Below are 22,209 nucleotides of genomic sequence, written 5' to 3' on the forward strand. Positions count from 1 at the left end.
TTATCAAAGAGAACCACTCTGGAAATGTGATCCTTTTTTTAAAGTAAGCTTTAAGAAAAAACCCAAGGAGACAAGCTGGATGTGAATCTAGCTGCTGCAGCCAGTGGGACTTGTAAGGGTGGGGAAAAGAATAGAGTAAAATGCAATGAAAAGAGAGAATCTTACAAAAACCCTGTTACCGAATAATGGAAGACAGCTTGCATTCAGCTTATGGAGGTGTTGATGGACCTGTATGTGTGAGAAGGAACCATGAACTAATGGGCAGGACTAGCCGCACGTGTATGGATAAATCCTGACAAGTTCAAGGCCCTGGTTTTACATACTAGAGACTGAAAACTCAGCCTTCAGTTCATGACCAATGATAGAAAAAAATGACCAGTCCGTCAGAGATGGGCAGGGCTCCACACAGGGTCACTACACTGGGCAGAAGATGCTGCTGAGCCTGATACTGATAGAAGGGGGTGCTCAGCAGGACCCAATGTAAAATCAGGTCATTGTAAATATCTTGGCTCAGGGCTGAACCCATTCAGTTTGATGAGAAGAAACTGCATCGTAATTGCTGCAAAATACCATTTGAAGTTCATGCATCTACGTATTTCTGAGTATAAGTCATTTTCAAAATATTGCAAGGTTTACTCTGATCTGTTACTAACATTTTAGTCTTCATAACATCACAAATTAAAGATCATTGAAAGTAAATGTTAAACAAAATTACTGGACTCAACATAGCCAAATGAGAGTTTTAAAGTTTATTCTGATACCCAGAGAGGAACTGACCACATATAATAGCAGTTAATCCTTCATTGAACAACTACCAGATTTCAACAATTCTAATCTTTAAAATGATCCTACAGATAATTATTAATATCCTTCTTTATGTAGGAAAGGAAGCCAGATTTTAGAGAAATAAGAGAGTCGTCAGAGTCTTCTGGTAACTGCTTACAGAGTCAGGATTTAGACCCAAACTATTGACTTCAAAGTTCATGCTGTTGCCCACTTCCAAACTGTCTGCCCCCAAGAGGAAGTTTCAATTCCCAGAGACTGACCTTAGCATTGTCTATTATTGGCTGTTTATGCTACTTCTTACTTAAAGAACAAACCTGAAATCTAACCAGAAAATGTTTCAATCCTTCGTAATTTCCCTAAATTCTGGAATCAACCAAAAAGTAGGAGAATTGAAAATATCGTCAGTGAACTTTAGAATACTGCTGTGTTTAATGATACATAATGATAAAATGAGTGATTAGTTCGGTAATTTATCTTTGTAGAATAATCAAATGTAATATCTGGAATAGACCAATGCAATAGTCTAATTTAATATCTGGAATCTAATAAAATGTCCTTCATTTTCATCAATTCTGAGTGAACATCCTCTCATATGTTTACACCTCTAAAAGGAGTGCATCTCACAACTGTTGTCAGTCGGTGGGAATTGCAGAGTAGTTATCATCACCCACTCATGTCTGAACTCACATGTGACTCCCAGATTCTCAGTTCGTTAGTCACAATCACTCAGTGTTTCAGTCAACAAACCAATTTAGGTCCACTTGAGGATGGAATTTGAGTTGTGGCTATTATCTGAAAATATTCTATTGACACCTTCTGGTACAATCCAGTAAACACAGACATCAAAACCTGCAAATAAGAAGCTCTTCATGTAATAACCAACATGCAGCAGCATAGAAGGAAAACTTACCATGGTTTGTTGCTTCTTTTATAAAGAACAAGATGAGAAGAGTTCAAAAGTTTCCAACACAAAGAAATGTCAATTGCGCTGATGGAATCATTACGCATCACTTACATTTATCAAATTTTCACACTCTACTCCATAAATATGTATGATTATTAAACACAATTTTTAAAAGAAACTATTCATCCAACAAGAGATTACTACCCAGACTACACAAAGAACTCAAACAAAATAACAGCAGTAAAACAAATAATCCCATTTAAAAGTTGGCATATGACCTAAAGAGACATTTCTGAAAAGAAGGTATACAAATGGCTAACAAGTACTTAAAAAAAAATCTCAACACCACTGATCATCAGGGAAACACAAATCAAAACTACAATGAGATATTATTTCAACCAGTAGAAAGGCTGTATTCAAAAAAGGAAAATGACAAATGTTGACTAGATTGTGGAGAGAGGAGAACTCTCATGCTGCTGGTGGGAATATAAATTAGTACAGTCATCATGGAAAGCAGGATGGAAGAGCCTGAGAAAACTGAAAACAGAGCTACTGTATGATCCAGCACTTCCACTACTGAGCATATATCCAAAGGAAATGACATCAGTACACGAAGGAGATACCTGCACTCCCAAGTCTACTGTGGCATTATTCACAACAGCCAAGAAATGGAATCAACCTCAGTATCCATCAATGGATGCGGGGAAAAAGAAAATGTGGTATATATGCATAATGGAATATACTATACTACCAGTCATAATAAAGAATGAAACCTTGTCATTTTCAGTAGTGTGGATAGAACTGGACAAAATCAGAGCTGGATGAAACTACGTTAAGTGAAATAAGCCAGAACAAGAAAGACAAATATTACCTGTTCTCACTCAAACGTGGAAGCTAAACTAAAAAAGTTGATTTCACAGAAGTAGAGAAAAGAATAGAGGTTAACAGAGACTGGAAAGAGCAGTGGGAAGGAGTGATAAATGGAAGTTGAAAATGGATTCCAAAATACGGTTGAATAGGAAGAATAAGTTTGTGTTCTATAGCACAGCAGGGTGATTATAGTTTACAAAACTTTACTATATATTTTACAGAGAACTAAAAGAGAAGAGTTCAAAGGTTGCTAACACAAACAAATGACCAATATGTAAGGAGATGGAAATGCTAAATTACCCTGATAGGATTATTATACATTCTACGTACATATTGAATTATCACAGTGAGTCCCATAAATGTATACAATTATCATGTATCAATTAAAAATTTTTCAAACTTGAAAATAAAGATAAACTGCTTTGAATAAGATCCCAGAGGCAATATTGGAGCAATTTTTTCAAGAAATTCTGCATAATTAGCCAAGTATTGAGACACGTGCCTATAACGCCAGTTACTCAGGAGGTCAAGGTAGGAGAGTCATAAATTTGAGATCAGCCCAGGCAACTTAGCAAGACCCTGTCTCAAAATAGAAAGTAAAAAGGGCTGAGATTATAGCTCAGTGGTAAAGGACCCCTGGGTTCAATCCCCAGTACCAGAAGAAAAAGAAAAGGACAAAAATGGAAGAAAAAGGAATTCTCCTCAATATGTAATCTGAATGTGGAAAATCATAGACACCAAGCAATTCTGAGTCAATGATTTCACAGAGTTGGAATACGGATGTGAACAAATTTAATGAATGCCCTTGCCACTTTTACTTTTTTCCTTTTGATATGTATAAAAGACAGAAGTATGATTTCTAAAAAATACATCCATAATGAGGTCTCAAAAAAATTTCCAAAACATATAAAATAAAAACACAAGTTTTGCATTGGGAGTGTGTGTCTGCATGCGAGAGAGAGAAAGAAAGAAAGGGAAAGAGAGAGAATAGAGAGAAGGTAATGGTACATTTTTTGTACTACAGTGTCTCAGATTTTATAAAATTTGTGGATTTTTTGTATGTTCAAGAAATGTATTTAAAACTTATTTTCATTTCTTTGTGTGTGGCTATTTTTTCTCTAAGAATACTTTAGGAAATATTTAAGTTCTCAAAGAGACATTAGCCTCAATTTTTGAAGACTTTCAAACCTTCATTTAGAAAAAAAAAATTTTTCATTTAGTCCTGAATAGAATTACTGAGAAACTTATGGTTCTCATTATGTAATGTTCCTACAACAGCCATCATGTACTAGAGATGTTATATAGAACATCACTGCAGCATCATTCACAACAGTCAGGAAATGAGATCAACCTAGGTGTCCATCAGTGGAAGAATGAACAAATAAAATGTGGTATATACGCATAATGGAATATTACACAGTCATAAAAAGAAATCTTGTCATTTTCAGTAGTAGGACCGAACTGGAGGAAATTACGTTAAGTGAAAAAATAAATAAAAAAGAAATAAGCCAGATCAAGAAAGACAAATATTACATGTTCTCACTCAACTGTGGAAGCAAAAATAAAAAAGAATAACTGGTTTCAAAGGCTTGCCTCCAAGGTACTCTCCACAGGATGGGTGTGTCTTCTTCCTGTTGTGGATTTGCCTGGTCACATGGCCCATAACTGTTATAAGTGCCTGTACATTTATATGTATAGATTTATACATTTATACAGTAAGAGACTATTCAGTGTTTCTGTTCAAATGCTATAGGCGAATCTCCTTTAGGAGATTTAGAACCTCAGTTTTCAATTCCAGAATCAGAAATAAGACAGTGTTCAAAAGAATGAGAAAAATAAGCCTACAGAAACATATGGAAATTATCTCCATTTTGATGTAATGGAGACAAAAAGTAATATATCGATGTTGCCAACCTTGACCCGACTCCTTTCACCCTGTGTACTCAAAACACTTACCTTTTTCCTGTTTCATCTCTCCATTCCTCACCTCACCCAGGAGTTTCTTGTTTTAACCAATCTAATTCTAGATGTTCATGATACCTACAATGCCGGCCAAGGCAATTGGAGTAATTGATGCTTTGCGCAAAAACATCAAACAATTATTCTAGCTTCAAGTTGTTGTAAATCTGCCTGCTTGGTTACAAGCCAGATGGGTATGGATATTTGCTACTCATTTGGACAATGTATTGTTGACTTTGAGAATTAAATATATGTTGGGCAATTCCAGGTTGCATATCAAAAGTGGAATGATTAGCCAATGAAAAGTTACTGTTCCTGATTTCAATTTTAAAATTAGATAAGCTAGGAAGAAGAAAAGCACAATGAACAAGTTAAAAATATAAAAATTAATGGTTTATAGAGTAACTTTCAACTTTCATCAAAGTCTTGGGAATCTTTAGAAATGACCTGGTTACATACTGTTACCTAAATTCGGTTCTCTTCTCTAGAAACATTAACTGAGACTATAGAATACATAGATCAAACTGGAAACTTGCCTTTGTACCATTTTAAGAGGATTAAAATAAAATTTTTTAGGTAAGCCTGTATGTGTATATGTGTGTGCATTATATATGTATTATGTACACATATATTGCATATATGTTTATTTTTTAAATGTAGATAAGTTGTGACTATCCTTTTTGAACCCTAACAACTAAATGTAATAAATCAACCTGCTCTGTACTCACCAATTTAAGGCTTCCACATTCTGAACACCCTGATTTTAGCACTTCTTGTGATCCGACCATAATTTCACATTAGCCCTAATTTTATAAAAATGCAGCTGCTATTTTCTTTGACTCTGGCCTCTGGTGATAAAATGCAAAGAATCAACACATTGTTTCATATCACCCACCTTCAAAATTATATTTCAGTTTCAATAATGGAAAAGCTTCTTCCTACCCTGGCATCTCTTCTGCTTTTCGAAAGCAAATACATAAAGGACGTGTTCCAAGAACGAAAGGCTGATATAAGCTAAAATAAATAAGTCCTTTCTAGGACACAAGTAATAATTGCACCGTAAGTTATACAAGCCTGGGTGACAGTGTACTCCCGCAAAGACAGCCATTTATCAGTCTAAGCAAGTAATTCCCCGTTCTGTGAATGGCAGAATGAGACCAGCTTCAACTGATTTATGAAGTGATTTTTTCCGTTCTATGGAATGATTGAGACAAAAGGACCCGCAGGAATGGCGGTTCATCTTTTCTGTTCAAGTGCCAATTCTTTTTATGACTTTTGTTTTGTTTCTAGTGCAGATATTGTTGCCTCATTCACCATCTGCTAATGCTGAATAAGAAATGTTTAACTCTGGGCTACTTGCAATGAATTGCCCCAAGAACATAATTGAATGGTTACCATCTTTCTTACATGCTGCTCCAAGTATTATGTAGGCGAAAGTTTCTGGCCTGGGAGCCAGAAGGAAGCATGGCATATTCATCTTAGTATACTCTCTCTCAAGTCTACCGTGGCCCCTGGGACACCAGAGGCTCTGAAAAAGAAACTGTAGAATCAAGTTGCAAGGTCCTTTGCACCACCTGGAGAGGCAGCAGGCTGTGATGGGACTAGTCACATCCACAAGCTCTCAATCCTGACTCCACCTCTCACAGGTTGTGTTAAGGACAAGTTTTGCAACCTGTGACACTCAGTTTGCTCATCTATCAGATGGTGATAACAAATCTCTACCTTACAGGACCAAAGTGGAGGTTAAATGGTAAGGTCTATGCAAATTGCCAGTTACCCAAACAAGCAGGATGGGCCAGACTTTCTCTAAGTAGATTTAGACAAGGGGCTATCGCTAAGAGAGAGAATGATCTAGAAAAATGACACTTGGTCTTTCCCTCCCCTGACATTGACACAGGCCAGTGGATTCGAAGGGTTGCTTTAATAGGCACCCGCACAAGCACAATCATGCACGTGTGCATGCGAGATCTCAAAGGTAGCCTGAAGCTAGAAGGAAACAGAGGGTGGGTAGAGAAGAGGTTGATCTGTCCATTTGTCTTGGCAATAACAGGGGCCTGGGGCTGGCTTCTGTATTTTGGCCGATGGCTTCTTGTCTCACTCTCTGCCCTCTGGCTAGCTGGGGAACCACTTCCTCCTCTCCCCATCGGTGCTGCCCAGCTGGCCTCTTCGCCAAAGTCCTTACAGTCATATAAGGTTCCACCAAACTCAAGGCTCAGAACCCGGGTTCTACTTCCGTTCTTTCCAGAGTGTGGTCCCAGGGCCCCTGGTTGTACTTGCACATTAGGGGCACCAACAGCCTCAGAGAAAACCATGGAGGATCTACTTCACTTTAGGATTCGGTGCTACAGGGTCATATTTTTATAGACTAAGACAAATGCAGACGTATGATGGAGGAGAAAGTGATATGCTCATGAATTATTTAAGACCAAAACAATGTGACTGTTAAAGAAAATTGCAGCAAGCTGGAAGAGAGCAGGATCCTAGGCTAGGCCCTAACAGGTTCCTCCACCCAACTCCTGAGTATCCTTCCCCTGCCTCAGCCATTCAGAGTTAATTTGTAAACAAAGACTAAGAAGCAGTGCTTAGTGGATTTCCTTGGAGATGGCTCTAAATGTCTGATAAGGAAGTGGGTGTTCTTAGGAAGTTGCTGTCTCTGAGACTAGAATTCCATTGCACTGAGTAGCATACATGTATGATCACACGAATGGTGTGAATCTACATCGTGCACAACCATAGAAACGAACTGATGTACCCCATTTGTGTACAATGAATCAAAACACAGTCTGTAAAACTAATAAAATAAAAAAATAATAATCACTAAAACAAAGTCTCCTTCCAAGTAACATTTGCCAACAAGCCCTATTCCCACTTGCCAATTGATTCTACATATTAATATGTGGATTTTAAACCAACTACAAGGTCAGCTAGGTGAAAAATATCACACGCAGTCACAAATATATAATTGGTAAAAACCATGGAATGCAAATCTTTTCCTTGGGTTCAATTTTAAGCATTGATACAATGTCACATAGTCAATAAAATGATTTAACAAGCACTCATGCAGCAAATATTATTGAGAAGCTACTAGGTGCAACTCATTTAGGATCATTCAAGGAGGAATAAAATATGAGGCTTTCCCTCAAGATATCCACAGTCCAAATAAATGTTGTCTGATAGAAAAATAACGTAAATCACATCCATAATTTTAACTGTCTGGTAGTTGTATTAATAAAAGGAAAAATAAATAAAAGACATTAATCTTAATAATTTCGTATTGATTTCTATAACATACTTATTTAATCCAGTAAGTCTAAAATCTCATCATTTCAACATGTAATCAACCTAAGAAGTACAAGTGAGATAGTTTAAGTTCTGTCATCATAAGAAAACTCTGAACTCACAGCACCTCTCAGCAGGACGAGCCACACTGCAAATGATCAATAGCCACATGTAACTAGTGGCCATTGTACCAAACAACACAGAGCTGAGTCTCTAACAAGTGTTTCTTGAACACAGGTAACAAAGCTGAAGTTGCTGCATGAGTCCCTGAAGACATGAGGTACTAGCCCTGTCCTGGCAGGGCACATATTCTAGGGAAGATAGCAAAGAACATGTAAGTTAGTTGCAAATGACGAGGGTTACTATGGGGGTGGGTACTGGGTGGGAATGAGAGAGGGCAGGTTGCAGGAAGGCAGACGGGGTTCTCTTCTAACAGGGAGGTGAGAGGAAGGTGTCTCGGAGAGCGTGATGTTTTCAGCAGAGAGCTTGTATTTGTTTCCTATCACGGCTATGGCCACAAATTTCATAGTTTAAAACAACACAAATTTATGACCCTATCGTTCTGGAGGCTGGAAGTCTGACATGGATCCTGTGGGGCTAAAAACAAGATGTTGGCCAGGCTGTGTCCCTTTTAGAGGCTCTAGGGAAAAAAATCCAACTTCTCGAGGTTGTCTCCATTCCTCTACCCAAGGGCTCCTTCGTCTTCAAGGCTGCCAGTCCTGTCCCCCACCCCCAAACTCACGTCTCCTCCTTGGATTCTGGTTCTCCTGCCTCTCCTGCTCACCCATAAAGACTGTTGTTATTACATTGGTCCCACCTGGCTGGGACAGAAGCCTCTCCCCATCTCAAGATCCTTACTCACATCTGCAAAGACCCTTTTGCCATGTAAGGTAAAACATTCACGGACTCCTTGGGACAAAGATCGGACATCTTTGAGAGGCCTCTGGCTGCCTATCACTGACTTGAATGATAAGAAGTAGAGAAAGAGTCTCTCCATCAATAATAAGAAATAATAATAAGAAAGAATTTGGCAAATCAAGGAACCGAAGGAAGAGCAGTATTGCAGGAGTACAAAATGTAAGGGGGAGAATAACATGGGACCAGGCCAAGGGTGGAGCAGGGCCATGGTGAGGAATTCAAGTTTATGCTGTTCAGCGTTTGGAGTCACTGGGGGCTTTCAAAGAGTGGATCAAGTGACTGAGATCGTATAGTAATTAACTCAGACTGGTTTCTAGAACAGAATGGATCAGGGTGGGATACAGATGGAATAGAAGACCAGCAAGGACTGAACACAAACTAATAAGGACAGTCGCAGGAGCTATGGACAGACGTGGCCCAATGGGTGCTAGTGCTGGTCACAGGTGTTAGATATTTATCAAAACTTATTGAACTTAAGGTCATGAATTGTATTACCTGTTGGATTTAAAATATTATAAAATTATGAAATTAGCTTTTCCTCTACTACAGAGAGAGAGACAGACAGACAGACTTTGGGCTTCATGTGTTTAGAGACTTATTTCCCACGGCAGGTTGTTCCAAATACAGTGATGGTGTCCCTCTCATTCCAACTCCCTGCTTGTCCTGCCCTTCTCTGAGAACTCAATATTTTTTACCCAGTTGTCGAGATAAAAGCCTTTGTTCATTAATTCTTTCATTAATGTCTGCCTTTGTTCATTAATTCTTTCATGTGTACGTTTGCTTTCTATTCTGGCCATTGTTTTAAATATTTTATATATATATTAACTCATTGAATCCTCCCAGCAATTCTATTTTGGAGATACTCCTACATCCCTGTTTGTAGATGAGGACATTGAGACACGGAGAGAGAAGTCGTTTGCCTCCGTGGTAGAGCCAAGACTTGAGCCTCATAATCCTATTTCCTTAGACGCATAAGGAAGTGCTGAAGACAGCTCTTTCCACCTGCTTCTGAGTTAGGTAGTTTTTGGAACATCCTCAATAGCTTTTCCTGGGAAAAGGCTGGTTGGTGACCAGGAACTAACTGTCCCTATCAATGCCAGTGAGTGCAGGTGTTCTTGATCAGAGCCTAATGAGGGGAGAGAACGCCTTGTTCCAGTTGGCTGGAAGAAGGTAGTAAGGTCAAATGGATTAGGGTGCGTTTCGCCCAATCCAAGGAAACGACTGTGAGATTGACAGTGAGCCTGTAGCCCAGTGCAAATCCCCCGCACATGACCCAGTTTCTGTCTTTGAGAACCAGAGAGCATAAGCATTCAGTTGCTGAGATGCCTGCAAGACCCATGTGCTGAGTAGGAAGATCACCACCCTCGGGCAGGCCACGGACACGGGTCTTGGCTGCAGGTCTGCCCTTGAGTCGACCTCAGACAGACACTTAACATCCCCAGATTTGGGATGCTTGATTCTCTTGCCCTTAAAATCAGAGGGTTAGAACAAGGGGTCCCCGCAGGCTCCCACAGACTCTGAAGTTACTAAGACACCAGGACGAAACATGGCTCATCTCCCATATTTCTGAAAAGCAGAATCATGGACCTGAGAGAGAGATGACCCACACCCTTCACAGTCCAGGAATTCCCCGTGCATGGGTTACAGAAGTAGGTTCAAACAAACAAGAGTTATTCTGCAACACTTTACGAAATGGGCGGATTTTTATTGAGATAATCTCAAATAGCACTGAAAGGGAACTATGAAAGGAACACAGAAATTCAATTTACCCAATGTTCTGCATCCCCCCAAATTTGCATTTGCTTGAATCCATATGCTTTCTTCTTTCTTCCACTTTATTAATTGTACAAATTAAGAGGCACACTGAACATTTATTCCAAGTACACAAATTTTTAAAATAATGAGTATTATGTGCTTCTTTTGTGTTCCATTGTAATAAAACTATTGTTTCATCAGGCTCATTGGAGTAGGTTTTGACCTATACTGGAAAAACCACTCAAATGTTCAAGCTCATCTGTGAAATGAGAGGACTCAGGGGACAATTGCTACTGTTTCCTCCCCCAACCAATATTATATGATTCTCCATGGAAATAGTTATAATAGGTCAACAGCCTGTCATTTTGCACAAAGGGTAGGACCTCTTCAGCAAGCTGGGAGCTCAGAAATAGCGTGCACCCAAAGATCTCAGTGAATGCAGAAAAATCTCCTGGTTAGTTACATGTTTTCATAATCATGACAAAATTTTAAGAAAGAACTTAGAGGTCCCAAAGTCTGTTTCCTTGTCAATGTAGAGAATCTAGAAAAATCCTCTTACAGAGTATTATGATGTCATTTTTTTTGTTTACATAAAAAATAAAAATACAAATTGCTGAGAGCAGAAGACCATTACACAAGTTCTCTCTCCACCAGTGTTTCAGGAAACCATATTGCAGGCATGTGACATGAAAGCACCAGGACTTTGATTATATTTACATTACAATCATATCTTTATTTGGGAGCCATACCTTGCTCTTATCTTAAAACACGCTCGTCTAAAATTGAAAAAAATTTTTACTGGATACTGAATTCCAAGATTGGATCTCTATATTCTTTATCCTTTACAGTTGCCTAAAGTGTCAGGCCATATTGCCAAAGGCTTCTTTGATTTTTATCTACTATTTCTGCAGTGAAAGTGATGGGTAATTGAATCAATAAATTAAGTAAATAAATAAATTGAACATTTGATCCATACATTTCTAGCAGAATGCAGCAAGCAACCTTTTGGAGCAGACAATTCTATTGATTTTTTCCCCTCAGTCTTGTTTATTCCATGTCCTTATTTAAGCCATATAAACTAAGCAGTTATAATCTACTTTTCTGATAAAAGAAATCACGTGTTGGGTAGGAAAGGATGTGCTAAGAAAGAAATTAAGAGCAGATTCATACATTTGTCAATGTAGCAAAATAGTTACAGATGATATTAGTTCACTAATCACTCAGGAGGGTGACTTGGTTCTTTCTAGGGTATTGAATTCTTTCCTTCTTAGCTGTCACAGAAATCGACATCCTGACGGCAGCCCCGAGTGAGGCATTGAGGCACACACACCATCAGGAGATTCTAGAAAAATGTCTCAAGAAGGGACTTAGATTTCTATCCCTGGATCTTCAGATCCATAGCTTGGTGAAGCCACTGGAGATCCATTTAATCTCAGTCCTGCCACCTGACCATCAACCCAAGCTCTGGGCTAATTGTAGACACTGAGATCCAGTCAATTTCCTGAAGACCCAAAATCTGCACTGCAAATCCTGTCCCTCCAGTGAGGGTTAACCTACACCTCTTCTCTGTATGTTTTTATAAATCATGTGTCTGTATTTTTTACATTAAGTGGTTATAATTAATATAATTTTGTTAGAGGCTGACTAAAATATAAAGTCATATCAATTAAGAATGCATAATATTCCATCTTCTGAAATAGCATCTCCTAAGAATTAATGTCTTCAGACTATCATAAATAAAACATTGCGAAAGATGCTTGTGCATAAATCTTTGACCGTATCTCTAATTTTTCTCCAGGAAGAAACTTCTGGAAATAATTCTGTCAATTTGAGAGGTAATAAAAATGTTCTCACTTAATTTGAGTTTTCATTCTTATTAGAGGTGAAGCATTTTGCATACGGTAGTTGCCACATGTATTTCTTCTCCTGTGAAATATCTACGTACATCCTTTGCTTATTTTTCTGTTGTCTTGAGTTTTTAATATCTCATTCAGCTGCACGTGTAATTTGTAACCAAAATACGGTTTGGGGAAGAGCAGTTTACAAATGTGTCACCGTTATCATTTACTTAGTTCCGTAAAGCTTCCTCTTAAAGTTCTTTTTAAAATGTCTAAACATGTGTGTTCAAAGGCCAGGTAGAGACCCAGACTGGCGCTCTGACTCCCCAAAGGTGGTGTTGGGCTGCCACCTAGCACTGCAGTGTGGTACTGCCCAGCACTCTCCTTCCGGGTTTTCCCATATTCTTAACATACTGCTAACAGTAAACACAAAAATGTCGCCTTATGTCCCGAATCCAGATAAGGCTCAAGAGGAAGGTCAATGAATGTAAAAGCCAGGAGGGGCAGGAATGCGCTCTGTGTCCTCTGTAGTCCACACTCACTCTGTTCACCTTGAGTCAGGAAAAAGAGCAGCCCTCAAGAAAACTCACTCTGAGCGCAGTGCTAACACAGGGCGCGGAGCGTCCCCAGAACTCCGGTTCCTATAAGATAGAAGGAAAGACAAGGGAAAGCTGTCATCTGGCTCTCCTCCTGCAGGGAAGGGGTGCTGGTTCTCAGAGAACAGGATGTGTCCGGAGTGCAGTCGCCTGTGAGGTGACTTTGCACTCAGGTCTTCTGGTCACCTCTCCTGGCCACACTGCCCGTGGAGATGGAAGGCACACCTCAGGTGGAATGCTTGTCCACACCCCACAGACCTGTGGTCTAATGGAGAGCTTTGGAAGGATGGGGGAGGGACACAAGGTGGTGGGAACTAAGGACCAGCCCGTCCATGGTGACTGTGGCAATAGCCACGGTCCCATGATCACACGGCATCCGGGGTCCCACGGACATGCACACTCCTTAAGGCTGGCTTCCTGCTCCTCCCATGTTTTCTAGCAGCCCCATCTACCTCCTTCACCCCTCCCCGGGTTGCAAATGCTCCCCCAAAGCACAGTCTGTCGTTTGCTCCTCTCTCCTAACGCTCTTGCCCTCCGAGAATACTTGCTCATACATTTTAAACTCCTGGGGTTTGATTCAAAAGTACCTCACTTGGGGCGGAACTCTGGCTTCAATGCTGGGTGCGTGTGTTCATCTGCCCGCTGGAATTTCTGATGGGATTTCCCATTCCTGGATCCACCCTCCCTGGTGGTGTGATGCCAGACACCAGCTACTGCCAGCTTGCCGTACAACTGGGTTTCCTGCTCACCCTTTTCTCTCTGTCAACAGGGTCTCCACGTGGCAAGGCTGGATGGCTGTAATCCTATTTCTTTAGCATTTTGTTCTTTTAATTCAGATCTTCCCGTCCCCACCAGCAGAAGCCTACTTTCCCCCACTGTGCAGCCCAGACACGGTTTTTGGTGTGTGCCCCAACGTGAGAACGGTTGCTAAGCCCTGCCGGCCTCCGTCCAGCATGTGCCTGACAAATTACACAGCTTCAGTTTACTGGCCTCGTTGCTGAAGTTCTAACAGTTCATTTGGGTATTCTAGGTCTTCCAACAAGGTCAAATTCTTTCTCCCGACCTTCTCCTTCTTCCTTCGCACCCTGTCCTACCAGGATTCCTGTGCTACAACCAACCTTGTTTCCCCAGATCCTCAGATCATCTAATGCCTTGGTGCTCAAAATGTGGTCTGTGAACCAGAAGCAGTGACATCACCGGAGAATTTTGTTTTGTTTTGTTTTGTTTTTGCAGTGCTGGGGATCGAATCCAGGGCCTCGTGCTTGCAAGGCTGAGATTACTTTTTGAAAATGCAAATTTTCAGCCAGACATGGTGGCACATGCCTGTAATCCAAGAGACTCAGGAGGCTGAGGCAGGAGTATCAAAAGTTCAAGGTCCACCCGGGTAACTTGGTGAAACCCTGTCTCAATTTTAAAAAAATAATAATAATAAAAATAAAAATGACTAGGAGTCATTTTACCAGTGGTAAAGCACCCTGGGCTCAATCCCCAGTCCACACACACACACACACACACACAGAGAATGAGAGAGAGAGAGAGAGGGAGAGAGAGAGAGAGAGAGAAAGAGACAAAGAGAGAGAGAGAAAGGAAATGCAAACTTTCAGGCCCCACCTCGTACTTCTGAATCAGATTCAGAGTCTAAATCTTAATAAGATTATGGGCAATTAATATGCATATTACAGTTTGAGAAATATTGAATACACCTCCTTCCTGTCTTTCCCTAACATTCCACCTATTGCCTTAATTGCAAGTCACAATCTAACATTGTCTCGTTTCTTTCTTTCTTTCTTTCTTCTTATGGTCCACCACATCACATTGGAATGTTAGCTTCATGAGAGCCAAGATCATGTCATTTAGTGCCACGTTTTTCTAGTAGGCACTTGCTTAATTATTGAATTAGTAAATTCAGGACTTATTCCCTTGTTCTCACTTTCATTTATGCCATTTCTAATCCATCTTGCTTTCTCACCTCCTTACCTCCTTTTCAGACTTATCCATTCATCAAATCTCAACTTCAAAACAAACTTTGAGCATTTACCCAATTGTATCAGGAAAGCACATGCCAGCTGGCTAGGGGATCCACCAAATTCTTCATTAGAGAGTGCTCTTGTAAAGTCATCTCCCAGAACCTGTAGGATCAAGACACCTGATCACACACTCACCTCAAATGTTTCTTGGGTGTGCGCTTCGTTTTTCCAACAGAAAGTAAATTTCAAGAGAGAAGTCTGTGTTCCATGCTTTTTTGGTATTTGTCAGAATTTTCAGTGGACTGGTCACTGCATTCATTCCATGCAAAAAGAAAGGCCCCAAAAAGAGCCACAAAAAAAGACTAGAAAATAAAAAGCCTGGAAAAAAATGGTTTGGCAAATCACTTCATGAGAACACTAGGAAATGAATAGACTTTGTGGGTCCCATAGCAAGTGGGCATGTGCATTCTTGTTATAACTTGGTAAATGTGTGCAATTTAATTTTTATAAGTTAATCACCTCACTTTCAAGTTGTGGTTTACATTTTAATGTTATTATATAGTCTCATCAAGATTACTTTGAAATAACTTCTTATCATAAAATGAAATTTGCATCTAAAGCTGGTTGGAGATTCCATATTTCATTCTAGCTTAAGTAAGATTCAATTAGATGAATTTAACTTAGGACACATGTGCTCCTAGTTTCCACTTTGATTTGTTAACATCTTCCTAACTGTGTCTTTGAAAATGGGGCTGATCTTAGCCATGGTGGGATAGGACTTCTTTACTTTAGGGTCTCTGATTGTATCAGCATGTGAGTGAGGTTTGGAGATCCCAGGCAGGAGTTCAACCATATTTCTGTCCGTTCTTACTCTGCCTATTTGCTGAACAAGTCCCAAGAAGACCGGGAGGACTAATGAATCAATCCCTCAATCTTGAGAAAGTGCCTGGAAATGTCCTGAGGAATTACACAAAGCAATAGTTTATAATAGGGACACGCTACAAACTGGAAAAAGTTTCAAGCCTTAGATTAAACACTCTGCTGTACCAATTATCCCACTTTACCTTGGTTTTCCATCTTCTTTTCTGTCTTCAACGTGACATATAGCATAAAATACACACTTACATGATACTACATGGTGAATACCTTTATTTTTGGAAAATGAGAAAGAAAATCATCACGAGTAGTCATTTAAAATGTTGCTAAAAATGAGGTTCAGGGTAGGCCAGAATCCTCCTTCCCTGCACAGGTGATAGGCACAAAAGGAAGCAAACATTGGGGAAATAAATTCGGTCTCCTAATCTTGGTTCCAATGGTTTTGATTTATATCAAAGCCAACTGCAACTGATCCATTACTAATCAGTTACCTGGAAAAGAGAGAATGAAAGCATTGGTTTCGTCATCGCACCCCAAACGCAAATGAAATTCAGCAAGGAAAATTAAGCCAGATCCAAAGACTGGGAAAAATTCCCTTCTAGGCCTCTGCACTGAAACTTGGATTTTGTAAAGTTCTGATAAATCACTCATCTTATTACAGCACACATTATCATTATGAACTGGCCGAGCGGGTTCAAGTTTCTTCAAGTCTGGGCTGAGAGAGGATGCTTTCCTATTTGGTTATCATTCGCCCATTAAGTTGGTTTCTAATTAAAGCCTCAGACATGTGTTAACACTTTCTTTTCCCTGAGCAATATAGTGACCACTTTCTCATTGGCCAGGACAGGTGGTCTTGGGCTTCTGCGTGGCTCAGAGGTGAGCCTCCAGAGTCCAGGGTCTGCTCTGCGTGCTCTAGGGGTCTTTTCCACATGACAAAATGGTGGCGAGCAGGGGACGGAACTCAACATGGCAAACTCTCATTTACACATTTCTTACAAACAGCCACCTAATGATATCAAAGATGGTAATTAGATGACATGCAAAGGTAAATATAGACAGAAAAGTGGTTTAACTGAAGGGAAACTAAAATAGCCTTGGTGTTTCTAAAAAGCCAGAATTATGATTTGATTTGCCTCTGAAACAGACTGTTCATTTTTATTTATTTATTTTGAGCAGGCACAACTATTACTCTGGTAGATAATGGGCCCAAAAATAACTAATATAACTTGCAAAGAGTAGCTGAGTTCACAATTTAATCTACAATCCCAGAAGAATTTGGGAAATCTGATTCTGTGAGTATTCTTTTCCCAAAGGGTATAATCAAAATTAACATAATTGCCATTTACAAAAATTATTTAAAGACTATTAATTTTAATTGATCATAAGCTACAGATTTCTTAATTCCTCTGAGCACTCTGTCCTGTGGGGCAAAATTTTAGCTAATGATTATTAAAAAAAAAAAAAAAAAAAAAAAAACACTGCAAAGCCAGGAGAACTAGAGATGAATCAGAGTAAACAGTTAACAGGTATACCCCATCCACCCACTCAAGTTCAAGGCTCTGTGAATTGAGGAAACCACACTGAAATTTTGCCAGTAATCCTAAGAGAATGTAAAATGCCACCTTTATGAGAGTGGCTACTTGGCCCTACTTGAAGGCCTATGCACTGGCTTTGGTAAATCACTCCTGTGGATTTGATCAGCATGACAAATAAAGAAAGCTGTTTTCTGCTTTAGACTTGGAACTACCTCCTGAGAATATTCTCTGGAGAGGAAGGAAATGAGAAAAGAAAAAGAGAGGAGACATCTCAGTCATCCAACAGTATCAAAATAATTCTTGCTTAGTTAACTTCACTTCCAAGGACAGACCTAGCTTCAAACCAGGAAGGGGTCCCACAGGAGAGGTAAGTGGTCTAGCCCAAGGACTTTTTGCATGTAAGCAAGTTTTCTCCTTCCTAGAAATTAAAGAGTGGCAAAACCATAAACCATATGAAAAGGACTCAGGATCCCGGCTGAATACAAAAGATAACAATTATTTGCCTCAAACATTTTAAGGGATCTTTTTAAATTGATTGGATTCACTAAATTTACAAAGATTAACAAGGTAAGTGTCAGCTCCACCAGGGGCACCAACTTTGACTGAGACAAGACTTCGTGACTCAGCCGGTGACTAAGAGTGGACAACACCCCACCCTGTCCCGCATTCTAATGTGCAAGGGGACACTCTTGACCATCAAGCCCTCTCCCCTCCTGCCCACACACAGTGCGGGCATGACATGAGATGGGACGTAAGACATGAGTATGAGATGGAAAAGCCATTTCCATGCTGGAGATACGGACAGTTCAGTTGTAGAGCTCCTGCCTACTATGTCTGAGGCCCTGGATTTGATTTCCAGAACTGAAGGGAAAGGAAGGACGGGAGGGAAAAAAGAGGAAAAGAGAAAGTTGTTTTCCTTCAACCTAACAGACCAATTGTTGCCTGTGTTACAGGGATAGGCTGCTAATGATGAGAAGTCCCAGGTGGTAGTGATGGAGACACGAGCGGATATTCAACAGTGTGGCTCGGCGCTGTGTGTGAGCAGAGCCAGCAGCTGGTGAAGACGGCCCTCGAGCAAAGTACGGAACACAGTGACCACGGCCTCAAGTCAGAGGGACAAGCCTAAGAGTGAGCAGAACGAAGGCAAAGCGGAAGCAGACTGTGACTCACAGACAGTCACAGCAACGCGCCTTAGAATCCGTGAGAGAACCGAAGAAGGGGTCAGCCAGACACCGTCTCATGGGGCACATGACCGTCTCTTCCTCTTTCGTTTCTCTGTCCCCTATTATACAATAGTCCATCCCAGCTGCTTCCACATCCCCCTCTCCCATTTGGTTCTCCTCTCAGTTGAGCTGTGCTTGTCCACTGAACATGCACTGGCCCCAGCCAGCGATGGATCGAGCCCAGTCGTTGGCTGCAAGCCTCACTCTCCTCCCCCCATCTCAGCCCTGTTCTTTACAAAACCCCTCTCCTTCCTGATGAACGCCTCATTCGGTCTCCAACACTCCTCTGTCTCCACCTCCTCTGGCCTGTGCATCCTCGTCCACTTTGATGTACCCTGCCATTTCCTGCCCTCTAGACCACTCCAAAAATGTGTCTGGCCTACTCTCCATGCACACTCACTCAAAAGTGATCTTACTCAGTTCTGTGAGCTTTAGATATATTGAAGACTCCCCAATTTAATTCTTCTTTTTTATGTCTTTCCCAAAACCCCAGATTCACATATCAAAATTCATTCACATATCATGTCTCCACTAGGACGTTGAATGGGCATCTAAGAGTAAACACTTCTAAATCCAATGTCTTTACTCCACTGCCACCCATATCCCTAAAACTTCTCCCTGTGGTCTTTGCCGTCTCGGAGTCCAGGAATGAAGATGCTCAGCCAAAAGCTTTGAGCCATCCTTGAAGCTTCTCTTATGCCACACTTCACACCCATGAACCTCTCAGCTCTACCTCTACCTTGAGTCTACCCACATCTCACCACTTCCATGGTTACCACCCAAACCAACCTGCCATATTGCCATGGCTTTCCAATGGGCCTTGGCATCCACTCTCCCCTTGCTGTGGACTGTTCTCACTATCACAGGCTGAGTGATCCTCTTAAGTAGTCATTCAAATCATGTCACTTCTCTGCTCAAAACCCAAACCACTCAGAATACAAAATCAATCTTCTTGACTGCATGTACCACATGAGGTGACACCCAACCAGTCTTCTGATCTCATCTGCCATAAGCTTTGCACTGAGCTTTGCCCACACTGGACTTTCTCCAATTTAAAAAAAAAAAAAAAAAAAAAAAAAGAAGGTGAGGTGGGGAAGAAAAGCCTAAACCAAGCACATCGTCAGACCAGAACTCTACACTTAAGACTCCCCGCCCGCCTCCTTCTCCTCCTCAGCCCTCAGGCCTCTGGTTAAACACCCCTTCAGAAAGCCTTCCCTCCCCTCTGGGGACCAGCACATTCCGCTGGTCTCTCATCCTGCAACATTTTCTTCCTGATTCTTTCACCATCTGACACATGAAATACCTAATCTCCTTGTCAGACTTTCCCAACTAGGATAGAAACTAACTCTTCTTAGGTATGAAGTCTATTGCAATTAGAGAAGTCCTAATTAAGATTAGCTAGCAATTATCTAAAGGAGTCACGTTCTCAGACTCTTAAGGCCAAGCACCAAGTAGCCTTCGGAGACTCCAGCAAACAGATGTTCTCTTTATGCTTGAAAGGTAGCGTTTTTCACTCAAATGCCTACAGACCATTAGAAAACAGCAAGAAGCGGAAGGAAGCTGGAGGAGTAAACTGGAGACTTCCAGGGGAGGGCAGCAGCTCCTCAGCTCCAACCACTTCCATGAGAGAATGTCCTGGGGGCTGGACACTGGCAACCCTGTTGACCAAACTCCCTGGGTTTCAACTCTCCTTTTGATTCCGAGTTCTACGGAGTGTTTGCAGTCCTTTGTTTTAGTATCAAAGGGAGCTCCCTGGTACCCTCACCCTTAGGGCCAACCCTGAGGGACAATCACAGTATGTCATGCTGTGGCTTCTGCCTGCAGGTTACCATTTGCAATCTTGGCTTTAAAGCACTAGCTGTCAGTCTCTGTGTTAGAGACGCGGTCCCATCACAACCTCTTTTGAATCATATCACAAATAATTTGTGACTCCATGGTATTAAATATTTAATATTTGCAAATTCTTTTCTCTTTAACTAATTATATCTTTTTCAATGGTGATAGTGCCTATCGTCATGTGCCTGCATTCTGAGAGGCCTCTTTGAACTGGAGAGAAGGGTGGAGCTAACGTACGGGAAATTAGACATATCCTATCCGGAGCATCTGCTGCATGCTAACATCATTTTTCATGTTCACCTTGATAGAATTGAAAAGGTTGAGAACAGTTGCTTTAAGATTATCCCTGTAAGAGCATGTAATATTTTCCATTAAATCGGGACTAGAATTTTTAATTATATATAAATTTTAGTCCCATTAAATAGAAAGAAATGTCTTGGCAGGAAGTCAAGGCAGAACACTTAGCCTGAACTAGAAGGTCTCTGAAAAAAAAAAAAAAAAAGCCCTTAAAACTTTCCAACTTTGCCTCCCATGCTAGACTTCTGATTTCCTCCAACAGCTCCCCCACTGTACTTGCCACCGTTTATATCCACGTCTCTGCCCTTGTGTGTGTTTGCCTCACACCTGGCCACCGCTGCCCCCTCTGTGCTTCTCTTATTTAAATCCTGGCCAGCCTTCAAGACTGGAGTGATTTTCACTTCAAATACCAGCCCTTCCTTGAGCAATGTGGTCCATGGCTCTGCCTGCCTTAGAGACTCGAGGATCTCGCCAGTATCAAGTGCAGGTCACGTGGCCTCACGTTGGCAGCTCTCTTTTCATGTGGCAGATGGGACACAGTGGGACTAATGTGAGGCCCCAGCACATCTGAGGTGTATAAGGGAGGAGGCTGCAGATGTTACTGGTGGCTTCTTCACAGTCATCGAGCTGCCTCCAGAGGGCACTTTGAACTTGACAGAACAGTTCACAGATGCTAAGGGTTTCCTATCTCAAGCTCACCTCTCAGCCTGTTCACCCGAGTGTTCTCAGCCCAAGAACCAAGTGGATGGGCCAAAAGTGTCAATGAGTGACCCTCTGAAGAGCAGCTTGATCCTTGAAGGATGAGTTAGCAGATTAAAACCCCAGCCTCCTCGCCACAAGGTGGGAAAATCCTGAGGTGTGCTTCATATTGTCGCTCATAGATCCCTAACACCCCTGAACCCCAGAATCCCAGAACTATGACCTTTCTTAGGTTTAGGTTGTCTCCCTTCCTTTTTACTATGTTCTGAATGTGTCCTCAAAACCCATGTGTTAAAACTTAGTCACCAATGTGATAGTATTCAAATGTGGGAGCTTTAGTGAGTAAGTCAGCTTGAGAAGTTGCCATACATGGGAACCATGACTTTATAAAAGAAGTCAAAGGGAGCTTTGCAGTCCTGTTTACCCCTGTCCCTTCTTCATGCAAGGACATGGAGTCCGTCCCCTCCAGAGGACACAGCAACAAGGCACTACCTTGGAGGCAGACAGCAGCCTTCATAGGGCGCCATCTCTGCCAATACCTTGATCTTGGACTCCTCAGAAATAAATTTGTGCCATTTATAAATAATACAGTTATTTATAAGTATTCTGTTATAGCAGCAGAAACAGACTAAGATACCTTCCCTCTGTGTTTCCTGGGTTCATTTCAGAAATAAACCACTAGTATCTAAATTCTCATCTCAGAACCTGTTTTTTATAGAATGCAAGCTAAGACATGACCTGATGAGTTTTATTTCTTTAAAACAGATCTCCTGTCTAAGTTCCCTGTACAGATCTTTACATGGACTCTTAAGAGAGATAATGACAGTACTCAACAACTATCTGAAATTCACCTATCAATAATAGAGCTCTC

The sequence above is a fragment of the Sciurus carolinensis genome, chromosome 3 (genome assembly GCF_902686445.1).
Source record: "Sciurus carolinensis chromosome 3, mSciCar1.2, whole genome shotgun sequence".
NCBI classification, from domain to species: domain Eukaryota; kingdom Metazoa; phylum Chordata; class Mammalia; order Rodentia; family Sciuridae; genus Sciurus; species Sciurus carolinensis.